Here is a 22,802-nt window from a genome sequence, read left to right as displayed (position 1 = left end):
CAGGAAATTAAAATTTTACAGAGACTGTTATCCTTTTAATTCTGTTGTACACTGAAAATATTACACTGGAAAGTCCTGGCTTCAGACCATGGCTCAGATGACACCTAAAAAAAGAAACACCCTACTCTTTTTTCTTGCTTCTCTGGAATATACAAGCCAGTGCCTTAACCACAGTGGACACAGATATATTTATCTTACTTACCCAAACTGACAGTTGTCTCTACAGCTATTTCATTTTTATTTGGCCGCAAAGTTCCGAATTAATAATACGCAGGAAACATTTCCCCCTCTGGTGCTGTGAATAATGGATTTGGTAAATAAAACCCTGGCATTGTACGTTATGTATGACCAGTCTGCAGCAGCTCTTGGGCAGCGGGGCCGGTGATGATGTACTTAGACGAGTGAATAAATCAGGCCTCAATTAGGGCCTGTGATTTCATTTACGGTACCTAGGAGCCTTTCGGTGGCACATCCTGGCAGATGTCATTTCTAGGCGATTGATTCTGTCGCCGTCCCGAGGCTCGCGGCCCTCGCCCCTTCCGCTGGAAATTAAAACTGGGAGGAGGGAGCCAGCCAAGTGATTGGCTGGACGATTTGTATCAGGGAGGACGAGGAAACCGCTGCGAACCACAGGACATACAAATCCTCAACCGCCCATACAGATGCGACTACAGGTGTGCACGCAGAATTCACCGTCATTCCTGGGGGGCACCTACAAATAAGCCCAAAAGGACTCCCCAAACTATGGCACTGCCAGCCGTCACAGCCAAAAGCACCAGATACAGGGACACTGTCTCCCCCTCAGCGGTGTCCCTCCCCGACAGTGACTGGTCTGCTAACAAGACACTTTGCACTTCAGTCTGCTGGGATCCTGTAACTCTTCCTAGCCCCAACCCTATTTACTTATAGTCAAAACTTATCTATCTATCCATGTATCTGTCTATGTATCTATTTGTTTATCTAGGTTTGTATGTATGGAATTGTGGAAACTGGAAATCCCACTAGCCCATAAAAAACACAGACATAAACACAGCAAGCACTAATATAGATGTATTTATCCAGAAAGTTGCACAAGCACAGATGCACGAATAGGCTCACGTGATGCCGTATTGAATTCTATCCCCTCCGTGCCATGAAATTCACAGATAAACACACAGCAGCCTTCATTTCGCTGATCGCCCGTCTCTTTGTGTCTTGTTAATTGGGGGGGGAGATGTTAGCAGAGAGCATATGAAGGGAGAATGGCAGAGACGCCTACAGTGTGACATCACCTCTTCCGTTTTCCTGTGAGTGCCGACTTGGGCGTAACACAGACACCTTTAGAAACACATTAGCACCTCTCTGTGTGGCTTGCGGGCCCCCACAATTAAGGGCACTCACTAACCCTAATGGCCAACATCAAAACCAGTAGTGAAAACTGGAGCACCTGTACCTACGCAAGTTTACATGCATGGAGCTTAATTCACACGGAAATGCAAGACGGCTTACTTAACCTGCCTTCCTAGTAATGCCATATACTGCAAATATTAGCCACTATTTTCTTCATTCATTCATATACTATCAAGAAAAAGACTTCAGTTAGTATTGAGTAGGAATTAGATTAAACGTATTGTACTGGAATTTGCAGAAATAAATAAACAATTGCATAACTAATAAACATATAGACGTTCAGACATTTGCATAAATCACATACTAATTTATCAAAAGTTGTTATTTATGAAAGGCAGTTTTTCTTTTTTACTTCTAATCAGTAGGTTTCAGTCAACATGGTAGCGTAGCATCAAAGTCTGAATGTGAAATCATATGCATTCTTTTGCTAGATGAGCACAATTCAGAGAAATAACTCAAATAAAAAGGCATTGCGGCTGTCTAGCCGCTGAGATTCGGTGTCATTAAAGCCGACTTGAATGGGCTACAGTGGCGTGTATGAAAGCACATGACGCAGCTTCCGAGCTGCCGCTGCCGTTTTCGAGTCTCGGGGATAGCTAACAACTCTCTGGATTCACTACAATAGCTAAATGAGTTTCTCCGGGGAGCCATCTTGATCCTCCGAGAGTTTTCCTTCCTCCGCTGATCCGTCCTTTTAATTAGGGAGGGACCTGGAATTTGTTAACACATGAAAGACGTGCGTGACACAGCTCACTTTGAGAAGGTGGCTTTATTAAAACTTCCCCCAACTTGCCTTCATCGTCACAGCTCACGCTGAAGAGTGGGATAGTGATTCGGCCGAAGTAGGGCCGTCTTCTTGCTTTATCGTCATTATGGATCCTTCTGGTGATATTGTATCTTAAATCCCCATTCTCCCAATCTGTCCTCAGTTTTATCATACCTTTTCTGCGACACCCGATTTCTAGGGTGAAAAGGACAGCCCTCCTTCTATAACATCTATTGGCTTGATAACCCTCCACTAAGTTTGGGTTTGTTTGCCTCTACTTACATTTGATAATATAGGAGGTGGTGAAGCTTGCCGAGGGCACTACATGGGCTTTGTCTGGCACTGCCTGCTAGGGTCAGGATTGTTGTTGTTGGGGCCCCACTCAAAAAGTCATTGTTTGTTTCAAAAATGAAATGAATGAGTAGAGTCAGAATATTGTAGCTAGCTGATTGGTTAGCAGAACATGTTGCTTCAGCATTTCCTAAATAAGGAACGTGCCTTTTTAATATTTCGGGTAGTAACTGTTTGTGGCCAAACCTCAGGGGCCCGATGTTTTGAGTGGTGGTAAACACATGGCTCCCTCTGACAGTGAGGTGAGATTGAGTGAACATCAACATCAATTGGTTGTTCTTCCTGCATAGTTTTAGAACTTTTGTTTTCCGTGCAGTATTTATATGAGCAACAATATGTGTTTATCTGCCTCCAGCTTTTGGGGAAGTTGGGGCATGACCAGCTTTCGGGTTACCTCATCCACCAATAATGAGCGTAAAATCCGCTAACATGCTATTATTTAAATTTCACATTATATAGTGCATTAAATTCCCTGTCACTGCCAAAGAGAACTTTCTGTTTTTGTAGCATTCTCTTCTTTTCATGCTAATCATATTTAGCTTTCATAGCATTCTGTGGCCGGTTTCTAAACAAACGTGTTAAAAATAGTCCCTCAAAGCAGATTCATGTCAATCTTTGTTTTTTTTTTTTGCAAATCCTGAGGCACGCCAGCAAAGTTTTTCTCCCCATCACACACTGAACGTTTTGACTTTTCTATCACATTTCCCATTATCTAGGCTTTGTGGCCTGCATTTTCTTTTTTTAGATTGATGCTTCTGCCAGTACACACATTGTCCAGGGTTCATTTGGATTTCTGGGTGTCACATGGATGTCCTGGTCTGAAGTCACATGACTGCCTTAAATATTGTGTGAACTAGTGATGGGAAAGCTGGGTCTTTAAACCCTTCTGGAATAGGATTATGGGGTAAACCACAATGTCAATCACAGGCTGTTTTAGCCCATTCTGTGCTGGATATTATATTAGTTCCTTTTGGGTTAAACCAAGTCACCACATATGGCACTTGCTAATCCCACCCATGGAGGGGTTTAAATCCTCATCTCCCACAATGCCCTGCTGTGATAGTTGTGTACACGCTGCCGTACATAGGCAGTATGTAGAGCCATTGATGGTGCTTGTTAAGGATCAAATTAATGCACCTAGAGTCACATTTCATGAAAATAGTAGAACAGAAAATCTGAAGAGGCTCTACCTTACTATCGATTACAATTACAGTTTTGGATTAAGTGTGCTAGTGTTGATTTAACCAATAAAACTGTATAATTAATGTTATGTCAAGGATGAATTTTAATTTAGTTTTTGTCAATAACTCAATAAAAGGTCCATGAAAGGGTCATGGCCAAAATATGTTGCAGAATACCATTAGTTTTGTAATAGTTATGAGATCTTTCATTGAACACATAGCTGTAATATACAGTACATAAAAAATACAGCTGTTTTGTCTGCAGAGTGACCAAGCTGTGATGATTGGCTGTAAATATCACATGGTTGAACTCCAAAAAGATGACACTCTATTCTTACTTTACCTGTTAACCAGGTGTGAAGCCTCTGTGGCCAATCAGAATCAGTAATTATTAAACTAACTGCCTGGGAGAACTGAACACAAGGCCTGGATTTGGAATCGAGGGCCAGATTTGAGGAGCCCTGCCTTAGATGTTCAGTTCTCTGCCTATAGCAGCTGCTGATCCCCTTCAGTCAGGCCTCAGGGTCCTGGACAGCTGCTATGATTTAGTTGCAGACAAAACAGAGACAAAGCCTTTGGAAACTGAAGAACAGGACTCAGATGTGAAGTCTTCAGCACTATGAAAGGAGAGAAGTGGACAGCCAAGCAGGGATTGTGGTCAGGCAGATGCAGAATTGGGATTGTCAGCAGGTCCAGGAACACAAGGCGTCGAGTGTCAAGGCGGGGAGATCTTCAGGCAAACTGAGAGGCTTTGAGTTGTCATGCTCAAAACAGGCTTCAAGCCTGAACCCTGACCTCAGTCTTCTTGCTTAGTCATCTGCTAAGCTGCCAGAACCAGCTGTACATCAGATACGACTGGGCTTCCAGGTTCATCTGTCCTCAAGTTAACATCCGTTTAGAGTTTGCCAGTGTGATTCCACTGTTGTTATTTACTCCATTTTCATAATTTATACTCTTTTTTTTGGCTCCTGTTGGGAACATTGTGCTTATCTCTTAACACCCTATGGTCTGTAGTGACCTCCCTGGCCGCAGGTGGATGAAACGGGCCTCTGGTTTTGAAGGTGCCTTTGCCTTCTAGCAATGCCTGTATGCACCAGCTCTCAAGGGAAGAAAGAAAATAAACAAAAAAACAAAGCAAATATCTATACCACCGCAAACTCCTGGCCAAGGTAAGTGGTTAGAAGATGGATTGATTGATGGATGGATGGATGGATGAATGGATGGATGGAGATCTATACTAGTCGGACTCTACACTCGAGTAAAACATTGGTTCAGCTTTATTGAAGCAAAAGGAGATTTGAAAGTGAAAATATGATTTCATTAATGCACATATATTTAACACTACATGTTAGCAGAGATGAATGCAGGTCATAATTAGATTTAGCAGCAGGGACGGGGCACCCCAGACAAGAAAGTACCAGGACGCTGCACCATACAGGGTTCAATAAATTCATGTCTGCGAGGCTTAGTGTTTACGGCTATGAACTGCTGACTTTGAACTCAGTTCAGAGGGTTAGTGGGGAAATTCCCTGCTGTTTTCAGGCCCCTATCTATTGATTAGCTGTAACTGGCCTAAAAATTCTCAGATTAAGTACAGGCTAAATTTCTACTAAACTTCATTGGGGAAAAAAAATAATAAATATCACCGGAAGGCATCAGTTTTATCACTTCATTAGAAATGAGAACTAGAGGCTCTTGTCCAGTTTTAGCAATTAAATACTCAATTTGTTTTAATTGCACTGGGAAACGTTAAGTGCATAAGCTTGTATAGACATTAGAGACTCTGTGATGTTTGGAATAGTGTTTAAGGCTATTGTTCGCTGCTATGCAGATTTATGAGCCTGGCTTCTGAAAAAAAGTATTCTTTCAGTAAAATAACATACTTTTGTAGATTTACAGTAGCAGGAAACATATGACGGATCTCAGGTTTAAGTGGCAAGGAGTTAAAGTAGACAGATCATGGACACTGTGTTTGGTCTGCTGAGTGCTGAGTGATCAGTTGAGCTAACTTTCATAAGCACTATGCCTGTCGTCTTGCATACCTTTTTACATTTCCCCCGTTTTTACACAAAAGAATAAATCAACAGGATGAAACTCTGAAAGATTCTTTTATTGACTTTTTCGGGGATCAAACTTCCAAGCTGTAGCAGGTTGCCACTGAGTTTGTCTCTACACATTTTTCATTCATACACAAGTTTTATTAAGGAGTTTCAAAAAATCTATACATATACAACAAATGACTAAATAATTGAAAATTTTTAATTATATTAACATTAGTAGTAGAATAAGAATCACATTACAAGCTCCGTAACCTCATTATCTGTGCTTATATAGAAACATAACACAAGTTAATCATAAACACGATTAGCTGAGTGCTGCAACCAAACCGCGGGCAACTTTAGAACAACAGGACAATATTTAGGTCATAGTTAATTAATTTCATCCTGGCAAGTTGAAATCCCATTATGTACGCCCAGTTCACTCTTCACCGAAAGGCTGAATATATTCACCTGTTCGTTCTAATTTCCTCTGTACAATGCACTATAATTATGGATGGTAATTCATTAGGCTTAATTATACAATGCATTTATAATTAGGGGGCAGAAAGATATGTGTGCACAAAGAGAGAATGATTATAATAAGAATGTAGATAAAATTTTAAGATGGATATAACCTGTGTGTGTGTGTGTGTGTGTGCATTGTCCAGTTACACTTTACCTTGTGGGGTCCAGTTTCCTGGTCGCCATATGGGAAAACTCTGTTTTATAAAAATCCGTGATTGCATTGAAAAAACTAAAAATGTAAAAACGTTTGTATTTGTATTGTATTTTGCTTGGTTACTTAAGGTTCTGGTTAGGGCTGGGTAGGGGTTAAGGTTGTCCCCACAAAAATATAATTACACACACACACGTGTGTGTGTATAGCTGAAAGTCCATAACATTGCACATTTGTTTATTGTGTTTTCTTTCTTTAATTTTACTTCTTTGTCCACTTCTAAAAATATATTACAGCTGTCTCAAATCAACTCAAGCCTCGGGGTTTGATTATCGCTCTATAAAGCATGTATACTTGTGTTTTTATGTGCAGTGGTATATATACATCTCTTATTTGTCTGGGTAAACTTTATTATTTTGTATCATTTTAAAGTAGTGATTGCGTGTACTATATGTACAGCAATTTGTTGACATGCAGGCATAAAACTTAAGCTTTTCATTTAAGAGAAGTGTTTATCAGAAGATATCAAATATTGCTATTTTTCAGGGAATTGTAGGTAAAGCACTTATAGGTTTACGTTATTACAAAGTCTTTGCTCCAAAAAGCTATTCACACCAATGGAATTTCAGTTTAATATTTACTTATCCGTTAGAGCGTGTTTGATGTCGCCAGTTCTTCCGAGCTGTGTCCGTACTCAGGGCTGGGTAAACTTCTCTTTTGTGCTCCTTTGTTGGTTTTTGAAAAAGCTTTAGAAAATCACATGGCTATGATTCCTTACAGGTTCAGCTTGGCCGGGAAAACAGGGAACAGCTCAGCAGCACGTGGTGAAGCAGTAATGTCACTGTCGGCTTTGTCAGCTGCCGTTCTTTCTCTCTGCTCGGCGCTCCTACGCTCTTCTGTATAATATATGCCCATGGCTTTAGATTTGAATTTCTCCCTTTTATCTAACCCCTTTACGGTGACACACGTACACTTAGCGTACATTAGAAGTGGAGTGTTTTTCAGGAACGCCATCGAACTCGCCGCTCCGCATGCGCGAGAGAGCGAGGGCCTCTCAATAAACCATGGACGGCCCTCGCAAGTGCCGGCCGCAGATAAAAGCGCCGCTTCATTTGCGTACTGCCGCAAAGTGGGGCACCGCTGATTCCCCCCCCCCCCCCCCTGCTGACGCCTCTCCCCGCCGTTTCCCCAGCCGCTGCCACTCTGTTACCAAACAAACACGCCGCACTCTCTCGCGCCGCCCGCCCGCCCCGTCTGCGGAGCGCCGGAATATGTCCTCAAACCCTGCCTTTGTAGATGCCTTAACTCAACGTCTCTCCGTGTTTGATCACTGGGATAGAGTCTCCAAGGGGAATATGATTAAAAGTGACATTTAAAGGCCCAAGGAGCCAAACAGCAGGGGGATTTTCCACACAGTGTGAAGTCGTAAGCTCATATAAGAAATACCCTGGCGAGTCAAATGAAGTACCCAATCCGCGCGGTATAATACAATATGGAAGAATGTTCCCTCCGCCGTCGCGTGTGGTTTGCGCTGGGTGACTTTCAAAGCGGCTTGTTCTGCTTTCGCTTCTGATTTAAAAGAAGGAATGCAAATAACCAGATTGGAGAATTAAGTCCCGGTTCGGCACGAAGAGGGGACAGACAGAGGCGCACGTATTAAACAATGACAGCCGCAGCTTGCTGAAATATTCATTCGATTTGATGGTTATGGATTCACGGAGGCGGTGGTGGGACTGCGCTCGAACATCCTTCCTCGCGCCGCCGTAAGTCGAAGCCTAGCGATTGATTCCATTTAATCCATTACCTATTTTAGGGAGGCCTGTCCCCCTTCTTCTCCCCGGCGACGCCAGATCATAATCACGCCTCACAGTGTCGCCAAACCTTGAAATACGGAATTGGTACAAATGCACATCGATTGGCTTTAGGATGCCAATTCACGCCATATCAGGCCGTCGCTAATCCACGGGCAAGTGTTTTGCAGCTTTAATCGGGCCGCCGTGAATTTTCTTGGGAGTAGCAGGTGCGACCTTGGTGAAGGCTAGTTATTCTGGCATTTTTAGGCCACCAGGGTCACATCTATGAAAGGTCTCGGTCACAAGGGGAGGCGCTGTCAGCTTTTAAATGACACGCCAGAGCAGTAGCCCTGGAAAGCCTTCAGGTGGTGTAGGATTTGCAGTCTGATAGTCAGGGCAGTGCAGATAAGTTGGGGGGGGGGGGGCATGAATCCAAGCCTGGCTTCAGGACACGAACAGCTGTGACATGGGAGAGCAGCGAGTCCTCAAAAAAAATGTGATGGCCATCCAGAGAGGCCGGAGGCATTCGCAGGTTGCCATGCTATGGAGGGACACAACGTACACAGAGGTCCAGCGCGAGTCGGAGTCACGCTGCCCCAGGAACGAACTGCCCCTGCTGCCCTTGCTACAGTCACTGTGGAGCTGGGAGCGCTCACCGGACAGGGGGATGTGTAAAGTGGCGATGCGTGTAAAAATCACCTTTATTCAGCAGGTCTGGGATCCAGTATTAGCAAAGGGTGCAGCGGGGAGGGGGGGTTATGACTGTAGCCCATCTCCAAAGAGGCCCAATAGTTCCCTCTAGTTCTCAGGGATTATAAAAAGGTGTGTAAATAATCCGGGAGGGGGAACACTAAGGCATCCCGGCACCCTGATTCCGGTCGCCGAGGATTCCTTTAAATCAGTTTTATGTGTTGTCTGAATTTCAGAGTGCATTTTGTACAGCTTGGTCTGAATGTCTCTCCTGTCCTTCCCCCACGGTCCAGCCAAACTGCCCCTTCCGTTCCAATCCACCCTCATCTTCCCAAATGAGGGTCCATTTGGGAAGAACTAATTTTTAAAGTATCTGTCTGTTAATAGAAAGGAATTTTGCATCTTCATTTGACTCAGCTTTGTCTAATTCCTCAACCCCTCAAACCCAGACATTTGTATTTATCTTCCATTCTGTTTGACAGCTTGACCTAGTTCATCCATATAAACATATATATAATAAATTAAAATATTATGCTTAGCACCTGCTTTCTCAGGCATGAAAATACATGTTAACAACATCTGCGGTAAATTGCACATCTGTCTGAAAGGCGAGTCATGCTAATCATGTGTTTAGTACAGTATGCCACTGGCAAGTGTCACTTTGCAAGGCTACGTCTGTTTGTTTTAAAACTGCTTAATTATAGCTACACCTTCACCATCAAAGGGCAGCCAAACAAACACATGAGATTTGAGTGTGATATTTTCCTTGAATCTCTTAACCTTGTTTCAACATCAGGGCTTCCTTAATTGTGCAGTTTAACAATTATAATTGTCCAGTTTAAACAATTATTGATAACATGCAATAGCTTCAGATACAGCGCCTCTAGAATCTGACCCGACGTACTCAATACAGAAAAGCAAGAGGTGTGCTTCAGCATGCAACATTAGATAAAGGAGCTCTGATAACTAATAAAATGCATTATTGGGGGGCAGTGTGTGGTCCAGTGGTTTAGGGTACTGTGCTCGCAATCAGAGGGTCACTGGTTTAAATCCCATCACCAGCAGAGTGATTTCACCATTGCGTCCTTGAACAAGGCCCTTGGCTCCTAATTGCTCCAGAGACTGCCTGACCCTGCCTTCTCAAAAAAGTACACTGCTTCCGATAAAAGCGTCTGCTAAATGAAATGTAAATATATTATCAACACGGAACACTTAATGGCAATTTAATATATTTTTTCCACTCCTAAACTAAATGTCATCTGTCGTACTTACAATAAATGTATCCAGTAATTTGAAAGGAAGGTTCTAGGCTGTACAAAGGGACACAGTGCTGGAATATGAGCCAGACGCTCGTACCCACTTCCTCACACTCTCCAGAAGCTTTCAACTCCTTCTTCAAAGCCAGTGGCGATGACATGCTCAAATGAGAGTCTTGTATTTCTGAATCTCCTGCCGTGTGAGCCATTCACTCAACTGGTCACCGGGTTTTTGCCGGTAGTGTTGAGTTCACCTCAGTTTTGACAAGACCTTACAAGATATTCCATTCTGTTATGATCAAATTCCACCCCCCAGACACCCACGGGGTTGAAAGGGAATCAAAACAATAAAAACTCCCCCACAAGCAGCGAAGCGAGCTACTGAGTCATTAAAAATGTAAAAAATATAGCCAATTAATTACCTTTTGGTATGCATAAGCAGTTATGAACAATCATACATTCATGAGAGTTGGGTTAAGTACTTTGTCGACTTGCAAATAGCTGACTGATGTACTCACACTGCTTACTTTCAAAACTAAATAGGTGACAAAGCTTTGTGTCAAAACCCCACATTTTTTACATTACACCAAACCTCCCTGGAAATCTTATTTGCATGTTGGCAATTAAGGACACCTGTTCTTCCGTTAATCACCCAATTAGCTCATAAATCATAAAGTTAAAAATAGGTTAAATATATCCGAGAACATTTCTACTTCTTAACCTTTGGGGCCAGTGGAGGAATTGCACAGCTGTTATTAAATAATGTTTTCAGTCTTAGAAATGTGAAAATCCCTGTACTCAGTATTACATTGTCGCGGTTGTTTGTATGTGGGTGGTAAATATTGCACATTGTAAGTGCTTGTTCATACGCTCCTAGGAGCTGGGTCATGGCTCTGAACTCTGGGATATATATCACTTGGCCATCTAGAAGTGGCTGTTGATCTTGTATAGAAATGGTGACGTTTGGATACTAGGGTGGGAAGTGGTTCAGCAGGCTAAGTCTCTGTGTTCATGATTGGAAGATCATCGGTTTGAGCCCTGGCCTTGGCAGAGCAGTCAAATACCCGTGGGCCCTAGAGCAAGGTCCTTCACCCCCTGGCTCCAGGGCTTCTGCATGTTGGCTGACCCTGTGCTCTGGCCCTCTAGCTATGGAGAGCAAGATGGGATGGGCAAGGAGAAGAATTCCAATGTACAAATAAAGAATTATTATCATTATTCCAAGATCACCAGACTTTTACATTTAGTAAGACTTCCAGTTTAGTTCGCAAACTCTGGGAATCTTTTTGGGAAACCAATTTATACATTTAAGTTGAACATGTATTTTTTTTTTCAGATAGACAGGCCTAACTGTCCACCTAGGATCACTGGGCATTGTTTAGGCATGCAGAGATGCTTTCCTTCAAACTTTAATAGCTGTTTGTGAGTGTGATTGCCTTAATGAAGCTAATGTATGCTCAGGTACTCCTGCCCAGAGACGGCTAACGGGTGTGGTATCCTGCAGCACAGAATACAAAGAAGTTCATGTTTACCAAAGTCAAAGATGGTCTCGAAGTATAGAAGGGGGAAGAAAAAGGGATGAATGGGACAAAATAAGCCATCTCCATTTCACAGCTCTGGGTTGGCTTTCATATCATGGCTCAGGTCACATCCTGCACAGAACAGGTCGCCCAGGCCCAGTCGGGGTTTCCCGACTCAGCAGACGACGGGTCACGGCAGAGCAGAGCGGGACCGGGTGAGGAAAGCGAGATGAGCTGGGATAACACGGCAGGGCTCGTCCCCTGCATGTACAGGACGACGGCTCATCGTAATCACCTTGGCAAAGTAATAAGCTAAGCATATTAAAACGTATTACTGCGACTCGGCCCCGCCGAATCTGAAACTTTCTCTCTCTGTTTTTTTTTTTTTTTTTTGCTTTTAGCAAAATGAATTCATCAGCATTCGTAATCAATATTGTAATGTCATAATAATGACATTCTCGGCATGACAGGTCTGCGTTAATCTCCTTAGCAAGCCCCTGAGGATGTTATTTAAAAATCCCACCGATTGATTGGCATTCTAGCTGTTTAAGTGCTCCCCCCCCCCCAACGGGAGCTGGCGACAGTCTGCATTCCTCTCCCCACGAACTTGATAATATTGCTTAACTCTGTCAAAATCCTGCTGGCAATATCTGCCCATCTTTCTCCTCCTATCAGCCTGCCTGACTGATTAGATCGCTTTTCTGCATCCCGGGAGCTGGGCACAGAAGCTCGTCATTGCAGGGGGACCAGTACTGGCTTTTATTAAAAAAAAAAGCACATCCATGTCTGCCTTTTGTTTCTGTGAAAAAGTAAAAGGCTAACAAGGTCACTCGGTGGTTCTTATCAGTCATCGCTGTCAGCCAATGAACATTAAGTTGCTTAAATTTACCTGGGAAATTGAACCAGCCCTACTCACTTGCCCCCCCTACCTTTCCCACCCTGCAGCTACAACGAGCCACATGGAAAAGCAATTCATTGAAGAAATTACGATGCTATTATTTTTTTTAACAGCTTCTAGGAAGTTCAAACCATGCGTTTTCCCCCCCGTTGGCACGCTTCGTCTATGGCAGCGTGTGTGGCTCTACGTGGCAAAAAACGCTGGCCAGGTGCTACCACAGACATTACTGTCTTTTGTCTTTCCCTGACAGAGATCCATATCAGTAGAGTAAAGCTCCTCATTCGCCTGCATCCCGCACGAGGAAATTTCAGCCGACATAATGAACGCTCTGGTCGGTCCGCGCCTGCACCGCCTCTAATTGTTTCTGTGGATTAATTATATCTTGTTTACAACACGACATGGATAATAGATGTTCCTGGATGCGGGATGCATCCACATGTGAGAATCGGAGGCTCCACACCATATATGCAAGGTTGTTTATATGGGTTAATACTGGTCAGACAGGTTAGGGACCACAACTGATTTTATTCACCCCAATGCTGGCAGGAAGGACAGCCACCTCTTCAACATTTTTAGTCTTCTTTGACAACATTTTTACAGATTTTCTACACGTTAGTGTTTAGTTTATGGGGTACAGTACTCTTTAGTGGGCAGAACAGAGCACAAATGAAGGTGACAACATCCAAATTAAGTTTCTTAATGAAGCCACCTGGATAATGGTGGAAAAATGTTGACTCCCGGCAGGACTCTTGCCAGCAAAGTCCTATGAGATGCTCTAAGGCCCCCCCTCCTTCCCTGTTTCCTGTCACTGCCAGGGGGCTGACAACATGAGTGCATGTTTAACACTATGGACCATCTTCATCTGGTGGGTTTTGCGCTCTTGAATCTCATCATTCTCTCCCAGGAGTCCCTGCCCCTGTTTCCCTTTTGGGCCCGAAACCAAGTTTGTGTTTTTATTTATTTATACCCTCATCTTATCCGCGAATGGCAACCCGTCGCTCGTTATCGTAGTCTAATCTGACGAAAGCGCCATCGTGTAATTTTGCCCCTGAATGAGCTCATTAGGCTATCGCTGCTGGAGCGAGATGCAGATGAAGAGGGGTTTTCGGGGGTGGAGGGGCGTAACCACAGCTGGCTCCTCAGAGGTTACCAGTGCGCCTTGCTGAGGGCTCACACTTGACTTGCACTCCCAGTGGCCTGATCTGTTTTTCGTCTAATAAGTACTTGCCATTCCTCTCTCTGTCGACTTGGATCACGGCTGGCATTACCAGAAACTCAACACCTAATCATTTGGAACACTGATGCATTCGTTCAATTAATCTTTACCAGGTTTTCCAGCAGTCATTTTGTACAGCAATCTAAAAGTGAACCACATAAAACAGATTTTGAAAGTTTACTTGTACAACGACAGAATACAGAGAAGACTCTGTGAAATTCTACCAGAAGAATGTGACCTTGCCAATGTCAAGAGAACACAGATTTTGGAGGGAAACCTGGCGATGCTGCTTCCTAGCTGAGTTGGGGTGTATTTGTGCCGCACTGTTGTGCCTTTAGCCAAAGCACCTGTCCTGTCAGGTTGCCGGGATACGCTTACCGCCACATCATTCCGGACGCTCTCAGTTTGGGAGGGCCCGGTAGGAGGGGAACCCTGCCGTCAGGGCATCCGGGCAGCTTGCGGATCACTGTGGACAGCCCAAGTAGGTCAGTGTCGCACTGGAAAAGGGAAAATCGCTGCTGAATTCAGAATGGAATGTATATGTTCAAGCTTGAAGCTCGCTCGCTGAATTGCCAGACTACCAGAGTCACTATAAATGCATATTATTTAATCCTCAATAGTATTCATTTTGTTCTTTGCATTTTGCTGAAGTTCAAAGTAAACAAAAGATACACCAGCCTTCATTCCCCGAACACTACGTGGATAAGTACCATGATTGAAACTGGCCATGTACGATTAGGCTGAAAATCCAAAGTAACTTTATGGCTCCCCCTAGTGCTTACAAAGAAAATGACTAATGTAACCGAAGGAGTAGTCAAACTTACTGCTAATGAGAAATCTTCCAAATAAAGCAGATTCCATCTCTGAGACCCACTAAAACTTAACACTTGTTTGTCTTAAATTCTCCTATAGTGAAAATAAGCTCATCAAATTATATTAATTGTTATGTTTGTCAGTCTCAGTTGAACTGGGTTTATTCGTGCCGGAGGAATTGTAACTGGGGTTAGGTAGAATAAAATAAGAATGTTTCATAAATATGACATATGAGTACAATGAAACCCTAAAATTCTGATTTAAGACTCACAAAAGTAGCATCAATAAAAATCCACCGTCAGTAGCTTTCAGTGGAAATTGTTTCCCAGTGTTTTGTGGTCTCATCCCTCTACTCAAGGTCTTTTAACCTTTTGAGTTGATTATTTAAAAGAAAATCCTTAGATCTCACTGGATGCGTTATCCTGAAGACGAAGCTTCTCGCTTGACCAGCTTCCAGCGGCCTGCAAATGCTTCTGCAACAGGGAAATGCTTCATGCACAGGGAAATGCTTCATGCACAGGGAAATGCTTCATGCACAGGGGCCTTTTGGCCAAGGCTGCGCGGATGCTACTCGCAATCAGAGAAGCAGGAGACCTGCACTGCTCCCTAGAAACACTATGCCCCGTTATGCACCGTTATGTAACCACTGGGTTTGTGCACATCATTATACTATAATAATGATAACTGAAGATCCCTGTCCCATACAATCACGTTAGGACATGCAACACTTGCATTGTGTTCTAGATAATTTAAAAATGTGAAATAACATCTCTTTTATACACCCACTCCACAGACTTGTAGTATAAGTAAAGCTGTGGTCGAATGAGAAAATAAATTTTAAATGCATTTTGTTTTCTTCCATTCTTCTGCACGTTTGCCTTCAAAGGCAAGTGCCAACCTGCATGTTGGTTTATTAAGTGATTTTTCTTTCGTTAGTCTCTCACTTTTCATTCAAGGGGGAGGAGAGTCGACACTGAGACACATGGGGGGGACGTGCTCGCACTTCGCGGGATATTATGGGATGCGTCCCCGAGACAGAGCGCGCTGGGGCCCGGCTGTGCGGCTGCTCTGAACACTAACGTGACAGACTGATCACTAGCGATCCACATGTTTTTAAGGACGTCGGCTCTCTGTCTCCCTTTCTCAGTGTCTGCAGAGCCGGGTGCTAATTGCGGAAACGTTAATCGGAAGCTTTAGCGTTAAACCCCAATCCAGCTCACATTAAACACCAAACGTCCAAACGAGCCGCTTGAGACGGCGGCCCAGATTTAAATGCATGCCGGTTAAAGGACGGAGTTAATGTCATTGTGCATTTAATTTTTAAAGGCTTCTTAAAATGGTCATCTGTTCCTTATTCTTCACTGCATGTCAGGCTCTCTCTCTCTCTCTTTCTGAAGCTTAATCCACATTGAGAGCTAGAGAGCAGTATATTGATGGCCTGCTTTATTTTATGTTTTATTTAAATGTTATACAATATGACGCAGTCGGTATTAAAATATCGCTTCTTGATAGTTCTGTGAGTGCTTATTTGCCTGTACGGGCCATGAATTGCATGCATATTTATTACAGCCTTACGAAATCCATTCATAGATCGGGTTTTATTGCAATGGTGTGGCAAAGCAACCTACGTTATCGACGCGATTTCTTCACAGCGTGAACATTTAACAAAAGCAACGCTTTACTTACTTCCCGCTGTCGTGACAACACGAATCATCTGTCAATAGTAAAACAACAAATAAGTAAATAAAAATTAAAGCGACTACCATGTCTTGTTGGTTTTGGTGGTTTGGTGTGGTTTTATTGAAATTTATTGGTTTTGTTTGTTTACCAGGTTTTGATATGATATTAATTAATCTTTTAAGCCATTAATATAAGCTGGTATTTAGCCATCCTGCTGGGAAAAAAAACTGCATAGACCAGCATGGTTTTCGTGCTGGTTTGGTGCTGGTGTAACTGGTGGAAAAGAATAGCTCTGCTGGTCTAGCACCCCACCCCCATGGAGTATGGTTAATTTTACAGCCAAGTTAACAAAATTTTCTATATGCGTTTGTCCTGTGCGGGGGCATGGAGCCTGTCCCAGAAGCTACGGACGCAAGGCAAGGAATGGATGGATTGATTTCATAATACTGGAATAGCATTGATTTGGGGGGGGGGGAGCATCAAAACACCGGACATTGCCGGTTATCAGCACTGCTGCTGTCGGTGGTGAAGTTTGCTATGACTGTGACTGTGATGAGATGATGAAAGCAAAAAAAAAAAAACGAAAACACAGTCGTATCATTTAAATGGTACGTGAAGTTCTGCCAAATCCATTTTCCTTATCGGAGAAGCCTTGTTTTTCTTGTTAGGGGACCATCAGTCCCACTCAGAACAGCAGGGGTACTATAAATGATGTTGTGGGGGGGGGGGGGGGGGTCAGCATGTCACCGGGGGAGACACATGGGTCAGGGGGAGATGTTCGGCCATCTTGAGCCGATCCTTCAGACGCTTTCACTTTGACGACCGCCTTTCAAGTCTGAAGCTGTTCCATTCCATTGTTTCATTTGCGTCGATGGGGAACTTACTCACACAGTGGGCCTTATTTTTTCGGACGGCGGCTTTGAGTGGGTGACAAAGAGAGCCCATTGACATTTAGGACAGTTAATCTTCTTTTGTTTCTGCTAACGTCTTGCCTTTTCTTCACAAGTTCAGAGGAATCACACACGGCCGTGCCTGGATTTAAGCTAAAGAGTTATTTAAATCTTTAAATGGTGCATCTATCAAGGCCTCGCTGACTATACAGGTGTTGCACGTAACGACGGAGTTATCGTAGCTACTAAAACCATCTGACGTTCCTTGTTCTGTGAACCCCAGCAGCATGCAAATCCCTTTTTTGATGTCGCCATAATGGATATAAGTGGGTAACAAGGCCGAGGCAAAAGTTAGAGAGCAAGTTATGCGCGGATGCGGTTTTCCGTGGGAGGCGAGGCAAATGGAGGCCGGATCCTCATCGGTAATTACGTCAGATCCTCAGCGAGGGGAGGCCATCGAACAACCGTTCTCTCTTTTAATCACGCCACGTAACCCACTCAGGCTATGAATTAATGGCCCATTTCTTCAGGTAACCTTAATAAATTTAAAAGCGGGATGTTGAAATTCAAATAAGGAAGACGGGGAGGGAGATCGGATAGGCGGTCCGCGGAGAGCTGCTCGCGCAGATGGAGGAGGAGGAGTGCTTGGGCTTGATAAGCGCGCACGTTGGGGGGGGGGGGGAGGCGGGCGTGGTAGGGTGGGCTTCCAGCACAGTGGTTATTAGCTGCCGGGGGCTGCCCTTTCCATCCTTTGTGGTTAAAACTGATCAAGATCAAAGGCGGGAGATGAATCACAGACCAGGGCCACAGAAAAAAGAAACACAACCTCTAGACAAGCATCTAAAAAAATACAGATCTGAGCAGGTATCATTTCTGTTCACGCTAAGAAATTTGCAAGGCTACAAGTATACATGTGTAAGATGCATTTCCAGGAAAGCATATCAAAGATTGATATCTTGTTTTCATTTTTTACTTAAAAAACTGCTCTACTCTCCATTATTGTATAAAATCGTGAAACTTCGAGCTGAGATTAACAATAGAATGAGGCCCTGTGTCTGTCTTTGTGCTGTGAAGGGCATGCAACACCTCCCACCCAAATGGAAGAACCAGACAAAAACTTGTGGCCTCCAACTTACAGCCTCAGTGACATTCGGGGGGAATCTAATAGAAGGTTGCAGGAAAGAGACAGTAGAGCAGCCTATCAGAGAAAACGACCCTTCATAGCAAATTCTGTACCAAGTAATAGCTTGTGATTAGTCTGGCAGCATGACAGTTAAGCCTTATGGAATTGCATCCCTGTATATCACTCTTGAATTAGATCAGAAGCCTTTCTTTATTTGTTTGTTTAGCACAAAGCCTCGCTGTCATTATTTCTCTCGTAAATAATTCAATATAAGTGTCAGCTCCATGCGCTGTATTAATATGATGTATAATGTGCGGATACAAACCAATAGCAACAGCACCATCGCTCACAGGTGGGAAATATGGCCGGCTCGACAAACTGGGTCTTTCAAGAACTGGAGTGGTTTCCAAAAGCTTACCGATTTCCAGTCCAGGAAAACACTACTGTTGCATCCTTAAGACAGACATTCTGACTGACTTAGCAACAAATATTACACTGTAGACTACAAATAAGTGTCATACAATAATATGTGTTTAAAGTCTCTTTAAATAAAAGCATCTGCAGAGATAGTGAATGCACCTTCACGTTAGCTAAGCGCTAAAACAGAGGCTGTTCTTTGAAGCTCTACGTTGTTTCGTTAGCGACATTTTTTCTCTTTCTAATGGCAAAGGTCACTGGAAGCCATCGCTAATCTCGCTCGTAAGCGTGGGGGCGGTGGGTATGTGGGTGGTCCTCGGTGAAGGTCTCCAGGATACTCCAGGGACTTGTCCAGAGGGAGAAATCTCTGTTAGACAATAATTGCTGGCAGGTTGGTCAGCGAGAGGGAAAATGGCAAACTGAGATGGCAAATTGATTTTCGCTCTGCGTGACGCCAGAGTCACGTGAATGCCTGGGGGTGGGGGTGGGGGGGGGGTCTTGATTGGGGGAGGATGAAGCTCAACTGTTCAGCCGCAATGGCCATTTCCACCCTGCGTTTTGGAGTCGATGACATATGCATTTTTGCAGTGTGCATACGAATGACATAATGGCTCGGCGAAAATATTATCAATGTGATTCTGATTTGCTGACCAAAGGCCTGAGAGTGAACAGTCCAGTTAAAAACAATTAGATTTCAGATGTATCTACCCCCAAATCAGGGACTAGGTCTCCCCAGCCTGACTTTCTACAGCACCCATATGCCAGATAAACATATAGTCCATCTGTCAGGCTTCCGGCTTGCATCAGCAACACACAGGCAACATGTTTGGATTATATCTTATGTGATTATGATTTGGAACACGGCACACAACGAGCACAGCAGAGACGACGCCATAACTGTACATACTGTACGCGAACAAAGCTTTTGATTTGCAGCATAAATTGCTCATTTGGGAAGCTATTGATAAATTCAAATTTAGACGAGCGCCTGAATCCTGTAAGGCCAGTAACGGGAGGAATGTTATCGTAATGCAAGTCGAGAGTGAGATGGCTGATCAGTGCCAAGAAATACGGATCAGAAAGAATCACATCAGATCTTCGCGTTACGCAATGGCATTTCTCAGTGCTTTTTCCAAACGTTCCTGACAGATATTGGAGTGACACCCAGATAATTTTAAACACGAATGTGTCAAATACCTATATGATCACACGCATTAAAACCGCAGTCCATGCGACAGGAATCTAAAACAAACTCATAATTAAGCTTGATTCCTATTCCTTTGAATCAATTTGAATCTACTTCTATGACCTAAAGCACCCCCATAGCTTTTTGTAGAGGTAGGTGGAGTGCTTCTTATGTTGAAATTCAGGGAGACCTTAAATGGAGATTTTTTTTTTTCTTTGGGGGGGGGGGGGTTGTGTGGTTTGAGTACTTTATCCGTAGTTTATGGCCATACCTTGAAATTTTTATCCTTCAAACGAGTCATTTTATGTTTCATCACCTTCAGAGCACTGCTCTCGAACATGTCCTCTTTATTACCAAAAATGATAGATTATTTGCACCATGATAAAATTCTCACTTAGAGAGATTTTTTTTTCTTCCTTAAAAGCTGACATTTACGGCAGATTTGTTTGCTTTAGTTAATGGGCCTGACGTTTACCCTATTGAACAGGCATGACAGTTCCGGCAATGTCCGTGACGGTGCTTGAAAATAATGGTGAAGTACAACATGGGGACCAAGCTCGGCTATCCAAGCAGAACTTAATGACTCATTGCTGAGTGGCATAATTGCTCTTTCTGATTTTAATAAGGAATTGAACATAATATCAGCTTAATATGCAGTGTCTTGAACACTGCTTTTTTGAATGCCTTTCTGACAATGATAATAATGGTAATTATGAAGATTATACCGTAATGGCTGGGGGTTTTAATTGCATTTCCGGAACCATCCGCCATCGCAGTGCTGTGTTTTACAGCAGGTTGCATCATACTCTATGGGAATGTTTGAAGATTTAAACCGAGCTGCAAATGTGAAAACAACCTTGAACGTCAAGAAAGAAAGTATAGATCACATCTGTGTTAACCTGCAGAAATGCACCTTTATTGCAAATCTCTTTCGAAAAGATGTTCAAACGAGTGAGTTCGAGTTGGAAATTATACTTTGAACAGATGTGGAAAGATTGATTGCTGTGAATGTTTGGAGCATTTTGGGTTATACTGCACTCCAGAGTGGCTCTTAATTGCTGAGCCATTGGGAAAAACACCAAATGAATACATTTTCTGAGGTGGTAATAACCATTACAGGAGCATGATGTCGGTTTATGTCTCATTCCGGAGGGAACATTATTTAAAGGAAAAATAAACAGCTAAACAGAAATAGCATTGTGTGTTTTACTGGGGTGTGAAGTTTAATTTTAGTAAAATATTTCCAAAGCAGCAATCTTTGGTTGTTGTCAGTTATTATTACTATCTTTAGATAGATAGATAGATAGATAGATAGATAGATAGATAGATAGATAGATAGATAGATAGAGATAGATAGATAGATGATAGGCAGGCACAGACAGACAGACAGACAGACAGACAGACAGACAGACAGACAGATAGACAGATAGATAGATAGATAGATAGATAGATAGATAGATAGATAGATGATAGGCAGGCACAGACAGACGGACAGATAGATAGATAGATAGATAGATAGATAGATAGATAGATAGATAGATAGATAGATTTCTTCTGCACATGTTAGATTAAAAATGCACATAATTTAACAAGGAACTTGTGTCCAAAAGGTGTTATTGCTCTGTATTCCCGGTAGGAGTTCAGACAGGAAGAAACGGGCATGTTAACATTGGCTCTCGGCTGCATCTCCTTCTCATGCGTTACGCTTTCCTAACCCTTACCTGACAACTGCCCTGTCAAAATGCAGATAGCCAAATAAACAAGGGCAGCTCTGTAGTGCTGCGAACGGGGCTGGGGTGGCGGGGGTATGAGGGTTACGGACACTTACAGCCTGTCACATTAATATTTATTGCCATGATTAGAAACTGACAATTAACATTTTAAACATCCAACAGTCTGTTTCATCCCCACTTCCATGCTTGGATAGTTAAACTAGATTTATCTCCTTCTGTGTTTTTTTTTTAATCTTTTTCCTTTTTCCTGGTCTTTTTCTTTTCCCCATAGCTGCGGCAGCGGGGAGCGCAGCGCCGCGGAGACTCACGCCGATGAGCCGCGTTAGAAATTTGTTGCGCCTCGGGCGCAGTTTACGGTCCCATGACGAGCTCTTACTGTTGAATAATCTCCAAACATCTGATCGCCTTCCCCAATCTCCCCGCTCGACCTAATTGTCACACTTATTTATTATTCTGCTATCTCGATGAAAGATAACCTTTATAATTAAAAATTAAATTGAATTATCTCCAGTCATTTTTTTTTTCCAAAATGGCACCAGGAAAGAAACATAACATATTATGTGCTCCCATGTAAACCATGAAGGTCGAATAAACAGCGTCATTAAGAAAGTAATATTTTTTGTCCATGTGGCCGTTTGGTAAGGATTTTCTCATATTGCTCTTTTTAATCTTTGCTGGGCAAAAAATATTACTAGCCCTACGCAGTATATTGAAGTTTTTAATGGTTTTTGTAACGGTCGCCACCTTACTTATGACAGGCTATTTTACTGTAGCTAATCTTGTTCTCGGGTTTCATTATATCGTGTATGTTTGGCTAATCGAGGCTGAGGGGTATCGAGCGCTGATAAATGCTAACCATACTCCATCTGAGCCAGCCTTTTGTGTTGCTTTATTTTTGGCCATGCGGCTTGTTGCACAGCTGGCCATTTCGATTTCTGGAACGGGTTTTCCTTCCGTTTTTAGATCGAAAATGGGTTGGGGGGGAGGGGGGTATCAACAACCATCCGTAAAGGCTGACAGCATAATAAGACGAGTTTGAGCCTCATGCCCTGGGCTCCGCTCATTTCAATATGAGGGGATCCGGCTCCTCTGATGAGCACCTGCACTCAGCCGTAGCCCCCCACCCCCGCTGCTGCCATCCCGTTTGCGGGTCTCTAATTATGTGCCAGGTGTCATTTGTGTCACGGG

This window comes from Paramormyrops kingsleyae, chromosome 11 (genome assembly GCF_048594095.1).
Source record: "Paramormyrops kingsleyae isolate MSU_618 chromosome 11, PKINGS_0.4, whole genome shotgun sequence".
Classification (NCBI taxonomy): Eukaryota; Metazoa; Chordata; class Actinopteri; order Osteoglossiformes; family Mormyridae; genus Paramormyrops; species Paramormyrops kingsleyae.
The sequence above is the reverse complement of the archived record's forward strand: the minus strand, read 5'-3'. Positions refer to the sequence as shown.